The 20963-nt window shown below is 35.7% G+C and overlaps 1 long non-coding RNA gene across 1 annotated transcript in view; it reads left to right on the forward strand.

Moving 5' to 3' along the window:
- LOC145688197 (uncharacterized) overlaps positions 1-20963 on the forward strand; it is a gene marked incomplete in the record, with an annotated part of 281034 nt that overhangs the window by 33174 nt on the left and 226897 nt on the right. The window contains 1 exon segment of the long non-coding RNA XR_014131854.1: positions 15298-15385. This is a non-coding gene — a long non-coding RNA (uncharacterized LOC145688197).

The raw sequence follows: 20963 nt of genomic DNA on the forward strand, positions 1-20963 counted from the left end.
CTTGAGACTCCCCTGGTTCGAAATTTGAAGAAAAGGGCTTCGTCTTTATCTGAGGCCTGGGCCAAGCTACCCCTGACCAAAATTTGGTAACTCTTGGTCGAATCGTCTGGTTCCCAGGCCGCACACAGACAGACAGACAAACACACAAACAAACTCTTTATTTTATTTATATTAGATTAGATTAGCAATTTTTATTTATACTAGTTATACTTGGACTAGGGATTTGCCTGGTAACTGAATAACCATTTTCGCAACGAAAAACATGAGGGAGAGATGGCAGGTATGCACCAACAGAGGTGTAGGGCACAGAAAGGATAGTCGTGTGCCACATCTACTGTGGATCAGAATATTATAACGAAGTGCATGGAAGTATTGAAGTGTGTATATAGTGTACATATCCTGATCATGTAAAAGTAAGATTTTTATAAAATTCTGTTGTTTATTTTGTCGTAGATCCAAAATGAAGGATAGTTTATTGGGGTGTAGCGATAAAAACAAAGAAAAATGTTGTTTTCTCAAAAACTGCTGTTAACGATTTTGTTCGTATTTCATAAATACGGATAAATATTTCATTAGGTACCTTTAGTATAGCATAACTCATTTTTCATGAAAAAAAGTTTTAAAGGAATAGTTTATTTTTTCCCTTCAATTTTCTTAAGAAACGAATCAGACGATTTGATAGCATTTCATAAATAAATTCCACCAATCCTAGAATATGCCAAAGCCATTTTTTATGAGAAAATCTATGAATAATAGTTTACTCTTAGAGAGAGAGCTATTTTATCAAACGATTTTCGCGAATGCCTCGGCGATTTGCAAATTTGTCACTTTTTCATTTATAATGCTTATAATAAAACCCTATAATATGACATACGTCATGATTTAATTTAAGGAATAGAAGCGATCCAGTTTAGGTGATACCCCCCTATCTTTTATTTGTGTGTATTGCTTGTCCTTGATAAATATTTCTGATCAAGTGATACAATCTGCACCTATTGGATGTAATGTTCGACGCGCACTATGCAAGATTATAACGTTTCATCATGTTGCAAGTTTTTTGTTTCCATGTTTTTAACAACGAACAGGGAACAGGTTTAAATAAAGAGTTAACCTGGCAATTTATACAGTAGTCAGCCAAAGTAGGTAACCATCTAGATGATTTTGTCTTTTGGTCAGTAACTTATTTGTATACATATTTCTGTAACTTACAGAGGATGTAGTGTTGTCAGAGTAACAGGAAGTTGTACTCATCTATGGCTGAACCCAAATTGATACTTCGAAGTTATTGAAAAAATAAGTTGTGTCGATGGTTAACTACTTCGGTAGCAGTTGTACATTAAATTTTACATTGTATGGTTATGGTTAACATTCAAAAAGGTTTAGTATCTGTGTTTATATACTAATACATGACTCCAACTGCCTCGGAAGGACATCAGTGAATCTAAAATGTTTTGAGATTCCATTTGAGCGTCTGAATTTCCAACGACAATTACTTAAGTTATATATCAAGTCAAAATTGGTACTAACAAGTAAACCTTACGTTTGGGTGAACCGAGTTGCTGACTGAGACATATATGAAAAAGTAGTACTAAATGTGGTTAGTATTTCAGTGAAGTTGTAGGTGCGAAGCTCCAGGGGTTTAGGAGATACAGCTACCAAAACATCACATAGAAGTACAGAATAGTCTTCATACAGTTGAAGGTAAAAGCTCTGTAAGATCTCTTGTAATGACAAAAGGTGAATAACAAATATTTGGGTACATATTAGGACTAAGGGGAAGTCATATAGTAAGGGTGTACCTGACGGCGGCCATCTTGAAATCCGCCATTTTGAATTAAGGTTAAGTTTTTAAAATAGGAATAGGGTCATGTGATACATGATTTAAGGCGCAAATTTAATCAGAAGAACAATGGTGACGTTACTTTTGATTTACGCGCAATTGGTAAAAAGTTACAGGGAAATTAAATATTGTTGCAGCATATGTATTAGTACTTTACCCCACCTTGTAAATTTTGTGTTAATGATAATAATTAAATAAAAAGCAGGTGGATAAATATTAGGTCTATGGTAAGAGTTGCCTTGATGGCGGCCATGTTCAAATCCGCCATTATGAATCAGACAAAAGTTTTAAATTGGAGTTGAGTAGAAAAAAGAACGTTTACTATGGAACATATTAGATGACATCGTCAGAAATAGTTCCGCATCCCAGAAGGACTTTGAGGCAGTGGTTCCCAACCTGTCGCCCCGTTTCGTGCATCCGGCGATGGTTTCGTGAAACTGCATGCTTCACTCTTTCTCCCTTCTTGCCACTCGCTGGTCTGATCTCTTCTTTGATTTTAGGTGGAGCATTAAATTCTCAAATCTTGAATGGTAATCTTATTATAATAGTGATACTTTGTGAGTAACGCTACTTTCTAGTATTTAACAAACGCCACACCGCATAATTTATTCAGCATAGCCCGCTTTTAAGCTATTAATTTATCATATTCTATAATCAAGAGTGGCAATTTCAATTTGCGAAATGTTATATATTTATCTACAACTTAATATGTCTACGAAGGAGATTAAGAATAGGTGTACCGATACTAAATAATATATATATATATATATATATATATATATATATATATATATATATATATATATATATATATATATATATATATATATATATATATATATATATCGTCTTTTGGACAAGATAGACTCTTTATATCTTCAAAAGTATTTTGTAAACGACGTAATATTTCTCGGTTCAGGTTTACTTTATGGAAGCCTTAATCACTAATACTATAAATATAGCGTTTTTTGGGCTGGCAATGTTCGACTCAAACTACGAACGTTAAGATCAAATTAAAATTATTTTTTGCAGTAAAGTTTTTCTCAGATAATTTCATCATCATCATACTTTCATATATATCTATATGTATATATATCTACGATATAATATGGATTGATGAATATGTGTATATTACAACATAGTGCTGGAACGCATGGGTCAATTACCACAAAACTTGCGTGCAGCCCATGTTTAGGTATATACAATTACATTCGTTACGTATTCACTTCTTTTATTAGGAATTTTAGTCTTCCTACCTTAGAAAGTGTCCCTTAAGGGAGGAGTTGCAATGTTGGGTCCAGACTCACTTTAGGAGGGATTACCCGTTATGAGTATTAATACAGCGTGTTGATTTAAGCCTTAAAAACTACAGTGCTAAAAACGCTAACCAACTCGTCTAGGTGTCCACCAAAAGCGAGAATTCTGAGTCAGGGTATGAGTGTAATAGAGGAGGCCGCACGGGGGTACATCCGTAGGGAGCAATGCGTCAGCGATGGTGGGTATACGGAGAAACAAGGCTAGTGGAGAAACACTTCATATGACACAAAAGCACATGCTATTTATTTCTATGATCACTTTGTACACTGCATTCACATAGCACTTCACTTCATCATGGGTTCCTTATGGAGTGTAGTGTGGTAAAGAGCATACTTTGCATTTCGTATCTCTACGATATTATACATGTGAAAGGTATATATTTCGAGCGCTTATACATTGGTCTTCCAAAATACCATGACACATTTCTTCCGTAATTTTTACAGATCTATGTGTACTTAAACTGAAACATCAACCAAACTTGGTACACATGACTTACAATCTGAAAAATAAAAATACTGTGGGAGTAAGACACTCTTAGCACTTCCTGGGGGTGAAAACGGGGTGATCTACAGAAATAATTGGAAACGATCGATATTAGCCATAGTTCTTGGAGCCGATGAGATGAATAGTATCACATTTAATGCCATTTTAGTTTCAATTTCATCTCCCATCGGCATAAGAGATGAAAAAATGTCCAAAATGACAAACGTTAGCGTCGATTCCATGGTTTTCTGGGTCGGGAAATCGCCTGATCCATTTAAAGTGAGTTTTGGAACGTGGTTTTTACCCACCTCAAGCTGGGTGTTTATCATGCCACTTTAATTAAAGAGCGTATTCTAGGGGGATAGGGTGTTTCAACATTTGTGGCGAAAGTAAAGTAGCCACAAATGGAAGAACATTTATCTTCTTTTTTTTTTCTTCAGAGTGCCCAAATTCACTAGGAACTGAGCGGACTTCGTGATGAACTTCATCAACTAAAGCTAAGCATTCATTAAGCAGCATCCCTCGCTCCTCTTGTTTCTGAATTAATGTTGACAAGATCTTAAAATAACTCTCTATCGTTATGAGATTTATGTTAACGTCTTGACAATTGAAAGCGTCTTTGATCTGCTGATCGGTTGCGAACAGTATTATTCCTTCGTAAACTAGACATTCCTCCATCCTCCCATCCAGAAAGCCATTCTGTTGCATAGACATTTAAATGCATTGAAAATATATAGTCTAAAATTGGGTTTATTGCATGCTATAATGATATCTGAAATAAAAACGTACAGAATATGCTCTTTATGTATTAACATATTATGCTTTAACCTTAGAAACCCCCTACTAAGTGTAACAGATGAATATAAGCAAACAAGGTATGCATTTGCATAAAAATCCGATGTCTTATCATTACAATTTTACTAAAATGTGTATCTTAAGGAGGAAAGGGAGGAAAATACTTCCCACAAATCTATTCTCTCCGTGATAAGAACAGGTATTTCAGTTGTGGTAGATTTAATCTACTTTCGGTTTTAGTAGAGTTTCGTTATGATGGCATGTTTTCTTGAACCCTGAATCGATTGCAGAAAACCGCTTCTCGCTATCTAATACAATTTTTGTTCTATAAGAATTGAAGGCAAAAATTATTAATTTGAAACACTTCCCGTTTGAATATAGGATTAACGGCGGAGATGGAACCTATTCTTGGGAAGCTGAATCGGTTGAAAAGAATAGCATCTCGATGTCACTTACACTTTTTTCCCCAATGGAAATCAGTGTGGAAACCGAAAGAATTAATAAATTTGATTTTTTCGTTTTTGGTAGAGTGTTGCGGATGATCATGATATGTTGCCTTGAGACGCTAAATCTAGGAGGTAAAAACTGGGGGGGCAACCAGAACCCAGACTATGATAGGTGTATCATGAGTTTACTATAAACTTTCAAAAATATATAAATATTAGCATCAATTATTTTTATTTCTCAAAATACTGGGGCCTAGGCCCCCGAGCCTCGGGATAGATCCATCTCTGGCTAAATCGTTTGCAAGAAGCCGATTCTCGCTATCTGTTACCGTTTGTGTTCTATAGCAACGAAGGTTCAAACTGGAAATGACTAATTGAAACCACTTCCGGTTTGAATAGAACGTTAATGTAGGAAATAGAAACTATTCTTCGGTCGCTAAATTAATTACAAAAAAGAACGATCTCAATATCTTCTGCCGTCTTTGCTCTATGGAAATCAGTATTGAAACCGGAAGTAGTAGTAAATTTTAATACTTCCAGTTTTGGTAGAGTATTGCGAGTTGTGATTATATATTCTCTTGACACACTAAATCGATTGCACCATGCTGGTTGTTGCTATTTATTATAATTTTTGTTTTATGGCTATAAGGGTTGAAACTGGAAATGGTTGAGCTACTTCCGGTTTGAATAGAACGTTAACGAGGGATTGAACCTATTGGGAACTCTTGGGAACTGAGTAGATTACAAAACTCTCACCTCGATATCTCTTACCGTTTTTACTCTATGAAAGTCAGTATAGAAATGGAAATCTGTAGAACGTTTCAACTACGTTCGGTTTTGGTAGAGCTTTGCGGGTTGTGATGACATGTTCTCTTGAAAACCTGAATCTATTGCGAAAAGCCGATTGTCGCTATTTATAACCATTTTTGTTCTATGATGGTAAGTGTTGATATGGGAAATAGTTTATTTGAGGCACTTTCAGTCCAATAGAGGGTTAAAGGAGAAAGTGGAACCTATTCAAGGAACAGTGAATCGTTTGAAAAAAATAAAAATTTCGATCTCTCTCAGCGTTTTTGCTCTAGGGAAATCAACTTTGAAACCGGAAGTACTAGTAAATTTGAACCAATTCTGTTTTTGGTTGTGTGTTGCGAATAGTCAAGGTATGTAGCCTTGATGTTGAATCGTTTGTAAAGAAACCCGATTCCTGCTATCTGTTACTGCTTTCTTTGTATGGCGATAAACGTTGGAACCGGAAATGGCTAATTTGAATTACTTCTGCTTTGAATAGAGGGTTAATAGGGGAAATGAAACATATTCTTGGGACACTGAATCGCTTGCAAAGGTTACTCCTCGATATATTTTTCAGTTTTCGCTCTGATACATGTAGACAGACGGACGGACGGGCGGACAGAGTCGTTCTACAAGACTTCCAACGCTTATGCATAGCATAGTTTGGAAATATAATAATAATAATACGTAACTAAAATAGTAATCTCACCAATTTACATTTCCATCCAGTAGAACTTTGTGTATTATTGTAGTGCCGTATTATTATTAGACTTCCAAACACCAGTATGTTGTGCATAAGTTTCGAAAATCTTACAAAACGTCTTTGTTCTTCCGTCTGTCGACAGGTATAAGAACGAAAACAGTAATAGATAATCGAGATGCAGTTGTTTGCAATCGATTCTGCTTCTCAAGAATAATTCCATTTTTTCCGTTAACCCTATCCATTTACGTCTGGGAAGATAGTCCCCCACTTTAGAAAATTGAAACAATGACTAGGTCATTCGTCTGTACCGAAAATATTTTCATTTGTACCATTTCCCTTATAGATAGCCAAGATAGCCCCCTCCCCAAATGTCATCTCCTGTTTCTTGAAAACTATCAGGGTACAAACAAAACTTTTTTTTTGGGTACAAACGGTACAAACGATTTGCTTTCGAATGATGTATTTCAATTTTTGTGCTGTGATACGGAAGGGGGGGGCTATCTTTGCGCCAAGATAGCCCCCCCAGTTGACCTCTCAAGTAACCCTATAAGGAAAATGGTACAAACGAAAATATTTTCGGCACAAACGGTACAAACGTAGTACAAACGAATGATCTAGTCATTGTTCCAATTTTCTAAAGTGTGTGTGTGTGGGGGGGGGGCTATCTTGTCATGCGTATCCATTTCCCGTTTCAATATTTATCGCCATAGAACGTACACAGTAATAGGTAGTGACAAGTGTTTTTTGCAATTCATACAGCATCTCAAGGGTATATATCATCATCATGATCCGCGACGCACTATCGAAATCGAAAGTGATTGAATTTCTGGTTTTAATACTGATTTTTATAGAGAAAAAACTGTAGAAGGTATCGGGAGGCTGTTTCTTGCAAACTGTTCAGCATCCAAAGAATAATTGGTATATCCTTCTTTAATCCTCTATTCAAATCGGAAATGGTTCAAATTAACGTTTCTTTTTTTTTTTTTTTAATCTTATTGCCACAAAACAAAACCTGAGAGAGATATCAGGTAATAACTTTTTGATATGGATTCAGCATCCGAGCGACAGGTTGTATCATTGATCTTGAAAGTGATTTTTTTTTTAAGTAAAATTGTAGAATGGTTGACCAGTAAAGGTTAATTTGTGAGTTCTTATCGGAATTATGAATGAATGCAATCTCTGAGGTCTAGCAGCTGAAAACAATTTCGTAGACTTTGTAAACCGTTATTTTAAGATAAAACACGACCTTGTAGCTTCGGAGGCCTTCAGGCAAGGGCAAGTGTTTACGCGATTATCAGCTGCCTAGTTGAACAGCAGGCCATTCTGCGTTGAACTGCTATCGTCTTTGCGATTGGGTAAGTGCACTTGTGACTCACTAACTTTCATTTCCTTTTTCAAAAAAACATCGTTCCATATTTCAATTTTGCATTTCTTTGATGCATTAATTTTTATTTGTGCTGTCGACATCATCTTTAGTGTTCAAATTATATATAATTCTTAGATATAATATCAACTATGCATAATATTCATTGAATTGAAAATTTGTTGCTTTTTGATTTATAGAAATTTTTTTTATGTAAACTAAGTATATACATGTATATTTTTCGGAAGCCTGCAGTTAGTGATAATTCTAAGTAATTTTTATCATTGGAGAGACTTTATAAAAAATGTAGCTCTCTTGTCCAAATTGAGATTTTGAAGCTGATACACACACACAACATACAGTGTGGCTAGAGCCAGTAGCCAATGGCAGTATCGGTATCAAATTTCCTGTTTCGCAGGCGCTGGATTGAGAAAAAAGTAGGCTGGATGGGCAGCGTGACCATTTAATTCAATCCTTAAGTTTCGAATTTGGTATCTTAATGTGAATATTCAGATTTTAGATTATTTTCGGAAAAGGGTAACCATTCAAACGGCTAGTCTAATTCCTCACATGTTGAAGATTCTATGAAATTGGGTGAGCGTTTGGGAGACCGTGTCGAGAATGGTAACGGTCATGTTGCATTGAGGTTCGTCAATTTTTTTGGGACGTAGTTTGGAGTTTTATTTATATTTAGCATAGTTTGTTGAAGGTGAACATAATTGTGGGAAAATAATATACACAGTTCGACTTTATCTAAGCTAACAAACCGGTAAACTTGAAAATCTACGCAGGTAAAGAGTTAAATTAGTGTCGTAAATTTGAAGCGTATTTTTGCAATCTGCCCCAAAAACTAGAGTTGGAATATAATAATATATACACGAAATCGTTACGAGATTGTTCATACTAAAACCGATTATATTATATGCACTGGAACATTTCCAAAGATGATGGTATCAGAAATATCCTTTTGCTGTTAGTGAGACATAGTATAAGGTAAAGAGCTGGCTGTCAAAAGCAGCCGTATCTGGTGAAAAAGTGGTTTCTGAAAACCACGATTTTCTGTTTAGCTAAAAGTTGCAAAAGTTACGAAAAAGTTAAGATTTATACTCAGTAGTGTCATTTCACTTGAACCGGTTGTTAAATATTTTTTCAGGTTCCGAAACCGTTTGTTAAAATTGTCTTTGCACCTTGAAGTCCAATAACTATGAAATAAAATTGTTTCATACTATTTTAGACTATCCGGTACATTTTTTTTTCTTTTCCAGATTTTAAAGACTTAATTAACCCTAGGAATCCCAAGCTATTTTAAGTAACAGATCATCCCAAGGGGAGAGGGTGGACCTCAAAACCACATAGTAATTTGTTCATATATAATTTAAGGTAACGGAGTTATTTTAAATTTTGTTAGCCCATAAGCATACATATACTCTCATAGGCTATATAAAATATTAAAAACTTACATCGTTTTCTGTACAGGAAGCTACAGTAATCTTCGATATCGAGATGACAAGACAATGTATAAAGAAAGAAGAAAAAAACAGACACAACAGCTGACTGTTGCCTGGTTGGATAGTGTGGCCAGATACATATTCATTGTCAAAAGTCTAAGCACATTATTAATTTTTCAGAATTTTCCAAATAAAATACACTGTATTCATACAAATCTGTCTGTTGAATTTGCATTTCAAAATAAACAGTATTGTTGACTTAGGGCAGCATATTTTCGATTCCTTATTTCTATTGAGACAAATTTATATTGAGGAAGTTGGCGTTTATCAAAGTGCCGATCCTTAGACTTGAGAATATCTTTGCAAATTCCAAGCACATGCATCATCAATTTTTCCAACGTTTCCGAAGCTATGACTCCAACAGCTTTGAAAAGCCTTCCAAAGATCTTCAGTATTCGTGATTACGTGTTGACGGACTATCAAGTGAAGCTTATCCCACAAGAGCTCGATAAGAATATGAGCATTTAAGCTTTTCCGAAAATTCCACTTAAAAAAAAGGGGGGTTTCTGCAATATTGAAATTTCCCTTTATTTACTCACAAAGTGCTGAATATGAATATTCGCTTCAGTTTGAAATGTGAAATTCGACATATGAGCATTTAAATAAAAAATAATGAAACATGTGTTTCAGCATGTCCAAAAATTTTGCTCCTAATTGGAAAAAGAAGGGTCATTTCTATAATATCTGAATTTACCTTGCTTTATTGAGAAAGTACCCAATACGAGAATTCGCTTAAGTTGAAGATGTGAATTTTAGTGTATAAACACGTGAATAAAAGTAATGAAATACATTTCAGTGTTCTTGAAAATTCTGCTTCTAAAAAAGACAGGAGTGTTATTTCTGTAATATTCAAATTTCCCTTTTTATATTGAGGAAGTTCCCAATATGAAGATTTGCTTAAAATATGCGAAAATAGGTATAAAAACCCTTAAACAAGAATTTTTGGAAAATGATACAAAAATGGATTAAAAGATTGCGATATTGGCCAATAATTTGTTTTTGGATCAGGGACCACAAAATTTTTGAACGAGTCCCTAAATAGGGTTTTCGTATTTTCTACGGAATAAGCACATCATACTGAGTAAACTGACAGTTTGGGTTTGGCTACACTATACAGGGTAGAAATGTTCCAGTCCACATAATATAGTCGGTTTTATTATGAACAATCTCGTAACGATTTCGTGTGTATATTATTACACACTCCTGCGTTGACCAAGTATAACATTCTAGTTTATAGACTTATAGAAACTAAGTACCTGATAGATAACAATAAGAAATTATATAAAAAAGCAATGGGTTGATCAGTACCTGACTGTATACCTACTTTTGGGCCACCCTGTATGTATTTGTCCAGATATAAGGCATAGAAGAAAATTTCTGATTGAAATAAAGGCCTATTGGATCTTTTGATCCAATAAATAAAAATGAGGGAATATGTATTTCGGCATTTGTGAAAATTTTGCTTCTACTGGAAGAAAGGGGATTTTATATATATATATATATATATATATATATAATATCGGGTGTTCTAAAATAGCACCCATGGACAGCAGAGCAGAGCAGTACTCTACACGCCAAAATAAAGCGCAAATATTATATGATGATTTGCCCTTCGGGGCTTCCTTCAGCCGCTATGGGGAATCGAAATTTCACAATGTGACAACATCGCAGATTAACTTGGAACTATTAGCATCACTCTACAAATACATTAAGCAATTAAATCGATTGCTACACTAATAACTGTTGCAAATGTCAATCTGTATCGGCTTTAGCTGCCATCTGGAGAGAATAGGCACAACTATTTGATGGATTAGTAGATCTACTCTATGGTTCTTTATTTGCGGCGTTACCACATAGTGCAATTCATGTCTCCATACAAGGACCCGAAAGATATACAAATATATATTTCTTTATTGTAAGTTGAAGAATAGTGCTCTGTGGTCCGTGGGCGTCATTTTTAGAACACCCTATATATATATATATATATATATATATATATATATATATATATATATATATATATATATATATATATATATATATATTATATGCAAAAATGCTTAACGTAATGATTCGATTAAGTTAGAAATGTGAAACTTAATTAAGAATAAAGAGACACGTGTTAAAGCGTTCTGCGTTCTGAAAATTCCGCTCGTGATACGAGAAAAGGGGACAGTCTGTACTATTATGTGAAAGAGTGAAGTTTGTAGATCCCCAGACCGTGCTAATATGTCTACACATATCTATAATCTGTTTCACGTAACCTGATAGGAAAAAGAAGTTCCCCCCACCACCACGCTCAAGTACAGGTGAATGTTGGTGTTCCGTCTTCCACCATCAGCACCCGCACACGGAAGTATAGAGTGTATTTAAATATGTCTAAATAATAAATTACAACTTTCATAACAACACTACATGTTTTAAAACACTTAATTACCTTTATCTGTATTAGTGAGGTAAGTAACATATGCTATTATAATGGAAATTTTATTGAACATTTGTATTGTTTATTTTCCTTCTTTTTCGCAGTCGGGCTTGTGACATAATGTTGGAATGGCAAGGGATGTAAGGGTTGGTAATTCAATGGGTATTTACTTATTTATACAATGATTTCATAATATAAAATCGAAAACCGAAAATGAAATCTTCATAAGTTTTACGTCCCGCGGTTATGCTGGCTAGACTAAAGGAGACGGTAACGAGAAATGAATAAAACGGTGAAATGAAGGAAGTGGGAGGTTCCCGAGGAAACCCACGCACGCGGTGTTTGTCCACCACAAAGTTCACTTGGCGCGAGTTAGGATCGAACAAGGGACCCCATGCACCACAGGTGCAAGCTCTACCACTGAGCCACTGCGGCCTCAGGCGTGCAGGATAGTCTAATGTAACAAGAGTTAATTATTGTATAAGAAAGAAAGAGTAACGATAAATACGAGTTCGTTCAATTATAAAAAATTACGCACGCTTTGGCTTAAAGAGCTCAAAGGCTCATCGTAGCAGAAACAAACATTTCCATTAGATTTTAACCTGAGAAAAGTCATTGTACCACGTTTGTTATCAACCATCCTTCAAAGATCGTGCTTTACATTGTCCGGAACCCTTCTCTTTCGCCCAGTTAATCGTATCTTTCTCCTAGGCTTTTTAAATAGGACTTGGTGATTTAGTGCTTATTTTCCATACAAGCAACGCGTCATGCTTATCTTTTACGCATTAAATTTGCTATTTCTATAGTACTCGGTGACCTGTTGGTGTTGTGAAATAAAAGCTTGTATAGAGTTTTAATTCACCTGAATGTTTGCCTGTTTCGCTCCAAATATTTTTATCAACATTTTATTTTCGAAACCATGCAGTTCCCGTTCTTGTATTAGTGCTATGGATCAACTTCCACAGTCATACAAAATTGGGCAGATTGAGCTCTTATTGATTTTAATGTTTTCGATATTTATTAATACAATAAAATGTTTTACAGTGGGGTAAACTTTAGTACATAAATAATACCTACAAGACAAAAATTAAAAACTAATTGTTTGTTACTCGGGATTGATAGCTAAAAGGAACAACACTGCTTTCTCAACATTAGATGCGAGCGAATTGACGTACGAATTTGAGAGTTTACACTATTCTGTTTATTAAAAAATCTTCCCTCCCTGTGAAGGTCAGCGACTTGCTTTCCCCTTTTGCAGTGGTAAGTGGTGGGAGGTAGGGGAGTTTCCTATCAGACTGCCTGGAACAGACTTTAGATACATGGAATTTGGACAAATAGCTACTTTTGTTACTAGAGCAAATAATAGTTTTTTTTTTTTTCAAAAGTGTGTACCAGTATGCTAAGAGAAGTAAAGAAGATTCAATTGTTTTAACAAGAATAACACATGAATAGGCATGTATATAGCTCGGCATATAAGCTGCTCAATAAAAATAAGAGGACATGTGTATGTCAGAGTTTTTGAAAATTTACGTTTGAAGGACAAAGGGAATTTTTGTATATATATATATATATATATATATATATATATATATATATATATATATATAATATTATGTCTATGTTGAGAAATACATTGTCTTTTGTTTGTGATTGCATCACGGGAAAATACTAACTTAAACCTTTGAAATTAATTCTGGAATATACTTAGTACCTACCACAAGCTAGTTTCGAATCACTTTAATGATCGTATCCTAAAGTGAATAAGGGAGTTCAAAATTTATGGCAAAGACAGAGTATTTTGTGGGTTCTATAATTACACTTTCATTGAAATGCGTGTCCTAAAGCGGAAGGAGGTTCAAATATTTTAAATTAACCTACTCTTCCTGTGCGAAGAATGGGCACTTCACCTAATATATACGTATATACGTATATATATATATATATATATATATATATATATATATATATATATATATATATATATATATATATATATATATAATACAAAGATGTTTATCGATTTAATGGAAACGTCCTTTTTAAGAAAATGCATCTTACAAGATTGATATGGCGTTGGACCACCTCTCAAACTCAGAACAGCTTTGATTCAACGTGGAGTCTTTTATGTCCTGAATGGTAGCAACGAATTATTACACCATTCGCCATGGAGTGCGTCACTTCGTTCTGTAAGAGAGTATGGAGGCAGAAATTGCGCCAGATTCGTATATCCAAAATGGGTCACAAATTTTTAATTATGTTCAGATCTGAGAATTTGTCGGGCCAGAGGGGGGATTTAGATTAATCCCGGTGTTGTCATGGTATGCCTCAGTATTCCTCACACCACACCGCAACAGCTCTACCACATTATCATTCTGGAATGTGCTGTAATTGCTCGGAAACATCTGGACTATAGGATGCACAAGGACCTCTAAAATGGTGACTTAGTCACGGACAGTGGTGCGACCGGTGAGCGTCAACACAAGAACCACTGGAAACCAGGACATTTCGGCCCACAGTATCACAGAGCCTCTGTCATTTTTCATGTTTGGGTGGAGACACTGCGGATCACACGCTTCTTGCTTGTGGTGGACAAACACCGTGTGCATGGGTTTTCTCGAGGTTCTCCCGTTTCCTCCCACTTTCTTCATTCCACCATTTTATTCATTACTCATCATCACCGTCTCCTTTAGCCTAACCGGCATAACCGTGGGACGTAAAACTCAAAAATTTCATTTCATTTTTTTTTTCATACGCTTCTTGGGCGTTCGTCACACACTGGAATACAGTCCGTGATTTGAAATAGGGTGAATGGTGACTAATCTGACTATATCACATGTTTTCAATCCTCATCGGTCCATGTTATATGTTCGCAGCACTATTGGCATTGTATTAAAGCGTTCATGGTCCCTTTTAACGTTTTCTCCGTGCAACCCGATCCCGTATATCCATGTCATGTAATTCGCGGCGAACTGTGATTGATTGTGTTCGGAGACCGTGTAAGGTACTGGTTGAATTCCACCGTTACTTGCACCGCAGTCGCAGGAAGGTTCTGAGTAACAATTTACTCTAATGTTTGGCTGGACCTGTCACTTATAGTTTCCTTTCAACAATTGTTCCTCTTCGCTGAAATGATTTTGCCGTGAGATTTGTATTCTGTCCTCACCTTGCATACTGTCCTTCGCGACATGTCCAACACTGTTGCTACTTTCATCACGCTTGCAACACATTACCGAGCTCCAGGAATTTTACACTCTTTCGAAGATAGAGAGGCCGCTCTTCTACACTGTCACCGTCTTTTCGTTTCACTGTACACTGCCTTTGTACTACTCATATATAGTACGGAGTTTGACCTAACAGACAACAGCCCGACTTTGCGGTCGCCGCCTGACCTGTGCCAACCTAAACATCTGACTTTGTTCCAAATTTCCAATTCCAGATGTTTTCATTATTAATAAGCTTTATATATATATATATATATATATATATATATATATATATATATATATATATATATATATATATATATATATATATAATAGGGAGAAATTACACATGGTTTGTTTATGATGTCTATGTACTCATTTATTTTAGTATATTCAATATTTTAATGAGTTATTTTTTGTTTCAGGACGCGAAGTCGGCGGGAGCGATGAAGAAGGCTAGCAGATATAGAAGTAGATCTTTATCTGCTTCCTCCACGGACTCATATAGTTCAGGTAGGAAATTGTGTATATATTTCTAGATTTGGGTAACAGAAAACCTCCTTTAGATAACTGTCGAACATGAAAATTGTTTAAGCGTCATGTAGCGTAGCGAAGTTTGTTTAAAAGAAATAATAGTAATAAAAAAAGTGGGCGTTTCTATGTATCTTCACAAGATTTGACACCTGGATGTATGGAAGTAATGAACCGAAGTACAAAATAAAGAAGAAACTTATTCATTGTTTATTCACGGAAAACGTGTCCATATAATATAGTTATCTGTACTATTGTACATAAATATACATAACATACACTTTGTTCCTAAGATTGATATACAGGATTCTTCAGTAGGAAAACCTGACGGTTTTCAAATTGAAATTTTGACCAGACTTATTATTCCTCATATAGCCATTTATTTCCGAATTGAACTAGAACTGAACGTGTTTTGCATACAACAATTTATTATGCTACATACCGCATCTGTCCTTTGATAATTACATATTTCAGATGTTTTTCCAACGTGTGAGAGCCGTATTCACCACTGGTGTAATTGAAAGCTTTTTTTTTTTTTGTTTCTCCTTTGGGCCGTGGTGGCTCAGTGGTAGAGCGTTCACCTCTGGTGCGTGGTGTCACTGGTTTGATCCCCGCTCAAGCCAAGTGAACTTTGTGGTGGACAAACACTGTGTGCGTAGGTTTCCTCGGGGTTCTCCCGTTTCCTCCAACTTTCTTCATTCCACCATTTCACTTATCTGTCATCATCACCGTCTCCTTTAGTCTAGCCGGCATAAGCGTGGGACGTAGAACTCAAAAAAATCATTTTTCATTTGTTTCTCCTTTTCTTTCTTTTTTAAAAAAAGCATCAATCCTGCACACACGTGATTGTTGAGGTTGACCGTGGCATGGTTGCCAGCTCACCATGAATTTCAATCATCATGGAGCGTTTGTCAGTAGAACTCGAGCATTAACGTTTATTTCGCTCGCAATTCAATATTCCTCGGAATCAACGGTGTTTCAAGAAGACATAATGCCATAGTGTTGTAGGTTAGGAAATTTCGGGAAATAACTTGAGCCATGGAGAAGATTGTTTCAAGAAAACTGCATACTGTTCGAACTCGCGAGACTATTGAACGTGTACCAGTGACAACGCCAGTTTTAATCTATTGGAGGGGCAAGCAGAGGAGCAGATATACTTTCTGAATGGCAGCTATTTTTTGTATATCGAAAAAAGTAGTTTTATATTACTTACATTACAGTAAAACATGTCTGGGGCAGGCCTGTAGCTACGGGAACATAAGGGGACCGACCCTCAAAATTTGGTTGTGCTCTCCAAGTGAAATAAAGCGGGGCACAAAAGGACCAAAGCAAGAAGGACTTTTAACTAAATTTCAACATTATTCACTATAATTATACTACGCATGGTTTGACTGACGAAATTTTTTAGAATAAATCCTATGATGTATTACATCAGAACAGTATATATTCTGAATTAAAATCATTGCATATTTTGTTCAGCTGTACTTTCGAATCTCACTAGGTTACACTGAACATGTAAAACACACTTTTGGTTAGAGCGATCATACTAATAAACAAAATACGGCGTTTCACAATCATTCTTAAAACCATACGTACTTGGGTTTATGCTTAGACTAGTAACATTTTTCTTTCATTTTTAAATCGATACCCCACATTTGTTTCCGCATAAAGTAATATAATTAACATCATGTTATAAATAGCTCCTGTTAAATAGTTTTAATGAAGAATCTTACAGGGCGCAAGCAATTTAAACTTTGGATTCAAATGTGTGGGTATTATCTATATATTAAAATACTGTGTTTATATGTTTGTGGTCAATTTTGCGTATATGTTTGGGGCAAATTCCTTTTTACAATGAGATCTCGAAAACCACAAGTTCTAGAAACGCGCCGTTTACAATTACTGGTCTATTTCAAACTTTGTGTAGGCCTGCCATTTCTCATTCAAAATTGAAAGAAAAAAACGTGCCGTTACTGTTCTAATCAACGTTTTATGCGTGGCTTTGAGCCCATGAGATTATCCTTGTCACTAGGGCGAAGCGAAGGTTCATATCCTTGTGTTAGGCAACCAGTAGAGGAGCTACGTAGAGCGGGTTGACTGATATTGCAGGCACTTTGCTTAAATTTGAAATGAAATGAAATGAAATCTTTGAGTTTTACGTCCCACGGTTATGCCGGTTAGGCTAAAGGAGACGGTGATAATGAGAGATGAGTGAAATGGTGGAATGAAGAAAGTGGGAGGAAACGGGAGTACCCCGAGAAAACCCACGAGCACGGTGTTTGTCCACCACAAAGTTCACTTGGCGGGGGCTGGGATCGAACCCAGGACCCCAAGCACCAGAGGTGAACGCTCTACCACTGAGCCACCGTGCCCCCCTTGCTTAAATTTGAATGGCAAAACCTATTGCATGCTGACAACTTCAAAAGCCTCAAGAATTAAGATATTAAAGTAAATATTTATTCAACAACAAGAGCGATAGTAATATTTTAAAGATCTTAGATATGTTGCATCAGTATAAATTTGCTTTTCCTAATATGTATAAATTATAAGCAGGAGCTGTAACAATTGATGCTTCAACCGCAAGATATGAGAACACATTTGCTTGCCTTAAAAGTGTTCTTACACCACAGAGAGAGTCAGCGTTTCACGATAGAAAATCCAGCTGTTCTATTGGCATTCGAAAAACAATACTCGAGCACTTTAGATGTTCGGTGGAGCTCTTTGCCAAGAAATTTCGAAGACGCTCTTGCCGATCCCAACTGTAGCAGGTTTTGTGGGAGGTGAAATAACACTTACGATCCTTTTAAGTTTTCTAAGACAAGTATGCATAGAGACCTATCAATGAAAATGCCTTTTATTACTTCTTGTGCTATAGAGGCTCAAAAGGAAATGCTTGCTTCTTGATATTACATCGTAGTGTGTTAGATAAATAGATGTATTTCCAATTGTTTAATTTGAAATGAAATAGCGTAATCCTACTTCATTAGGCATTCACAACGCACAAGATAGAAGTTTTCAACTGTGCTAAGCATGCAAGCATACTGTTCTGACGTGCTTATGGTGTATGGCTTTATTCACTCATGAAGTGTGTAATTAGTCGAATAGTATCACATTGTGGTCAACCGTGATTGTAATGAAAATAAACCAACTCAGTGGTCTTTTCGAAATTCAAGACCACATTTTACTTTTTTTGGAAATTAAATAACTAGCGAAAATAGGTAACTTTCGCAGTGTCCTTCTTTTCTGCCCTCTACAGTTTGAACTTCTGGTAAGTAATTAATAAATGATACATCTACATAATTATTTCATAGTGTTGACCCAAAAATGCGCTTTTGTTACTTCGTCTTGTTTGCCATGGAAATGGTGTAAGAAAAAATAGTTATGTAGCTATTTGTAACTACATAACGCGTTTGCCTCTTTATCCAGTGTAAAGAAAGTAGGATTGAACCCCATTTTATCCAGTGTATACCTGAGCGTCAAGGGGGACTACAGCCCCTATAGCCCTCCTCTTGGATCCGCGATATATATATATATAAATTAAAAATCCTGAAATTTTGTACCAAGTTGTGTGAAATATTGGAGGGGATTTTTTTCTAGATACTCTGCAATACCACTAAATAAACAAGCAGTGTTGCTAACGCAAAATAAAATTGTATTTTCTCAAATTGTACTACGTAAGGTATTATATGTTTCTAATTTAGATATTAAATACAACCACAATACAACATACATTATTCAGTGTAACAAAGGACAATACAGTATCACTAACATCAACATTATGGAGATCTCTAATAACTCAAATAGCATGGACAGTGTAATGCGCATCAATTGTATCATAGCGTCAAATATTATGATTATGGTATAATGTATTTCGAATGAAGGAAGAAACAAAGTTATGAAGCTGTATGAGACGGTACATACTCCATAAAGTTGAATCATAAAGTATTTACTTTTTTTTAACCAGAGTTTAGCAATTTTAGCGACAAGCACTCAGGACTGCGTGCGCAAAAAACACTTTGGTTAGTTTTGGCCATACGAATTTTGAGAAGCTGAAAGTATGTCACTCAAAATATATAGGTATGAAATTTAGTATATAACACCACAAATGTTTTGAGTGAAGGTTTTGTTTGTTTGTATTTTCCGCATGTGTGGAAGCTAGAAAATATTACAATTATGGAGACTGTAAAAGTAAACAAGTCTTACGTCCGATCCACACTAATGTTACAAGTTGGTCTGACTGTGAGTAAAACGTCTAATTTACATGAGATAATTTCTACAATGATAATGGCTAGTATTGCGTGTCCAAAGTGTAATACGTAATATTACATTGTTAATCATGTAAGTTTACCACTGTGAGTGGCAGTAGGTGGTCCCCTATCTGTATTATTTTTTTCTAATATACATTTAATTAAAAACAAGTACTTAGGCGTTGTTTTGTCAAAATTGCTTCACATAGAAGCATGACGAGAAGTAAATTGTACTATGTAGCAATACTGTTGTTAACATATGAAAAACTATTGGCTTGTGAACCGCAAATGTCTTGGATGTAATTTCTTGAAAAATATTACCTGTTACGTTAAAAAGAAGATATTTGGTCTAAGAATTAATTCGTGCGGTTTTACAAAAGATGGCGTAACTAGCTTATTGTCCCATAGTTTCGTTGATCCAAACATGCGTTGAAAACTACTGTCATTGAGCATCTTGTTTAGTATATGTCAGTTGCTTGAAGCGGAAACAACAACATTTTTTCTTCAACTGAAAATGGCGCATTTTGTGCCTGATAAAGTGTTTTTGCGGGGAGTTATTCTTCATTGCATTAACATGAAGAAAAGTGCTACCGCAAGTCATCATATTTTAGTGGAAGTGTTTGGTGACCATGCTCTAGCTGAGCGAACGTGTCAGAAGTGGTTTGCACGGTTTAAAGGTGGTGATTTCAGCTTGGAAGACCAAAAGCAATTTGGACAGCCAAAAGAATTTGAAGATGAAGAATTGAGAGCATTGCTTGATCAGGATTCGTGTCAAACGCAGGACGAACTTGCAGAAGCATTTGGAGTTGAGCAAACAACAGTTTCCAAACGTCTCAAAGCCATAGGAATGATTCAAAAGATGTCTTATTGGGTTTCACATGAATTGAAAAGAAAGACGTTGAAAGAAAAAAAGCCGTTTGCAAATTGCTGCTTCAAAGACAGAAAAGGAAGGGATTTTTGCATCGAATTGTAACTGGTGATGAGAAGTGGATTCATTACGAGAATCCTAAACGAAAAAAGGCCTGAGTGAAGCAAGGTGAACCAGGTCCTTCACAACCAAAACGAGATATTCATTGTGCAAAGGTTATGCTGTATATATGGTGGGATTTGAAACGTGTGGTGTACTATGAACTTCTGAAACTTGGTGAAACTATTAATGGACACCGCTATCGACAACAATTAATGCGTTTGAAGCAAGCTCTGGCCTGAAAACGACCAGAATGGAATAACAGGCATAATAAACTTATTTATCAAGATGATGACGCTCGACCACATGTCGCAAAACCGGTCAAAACCTATTTGGAAAATGTCGG

Source organism: Thermobia domestica, chromosome 6, assembly GCF_964235325.1.
Source record: "Thermobia domestica chromosome 6, izTheDome1.hap1.1, whole genome shotgun sequence".
NCBI classification, from domain to species: Eukaryota; Metazoa; Arthropoda; class Insecta; order Zygentoma; family Lepismatidae; genus Thermobia; species Thermobia domestica.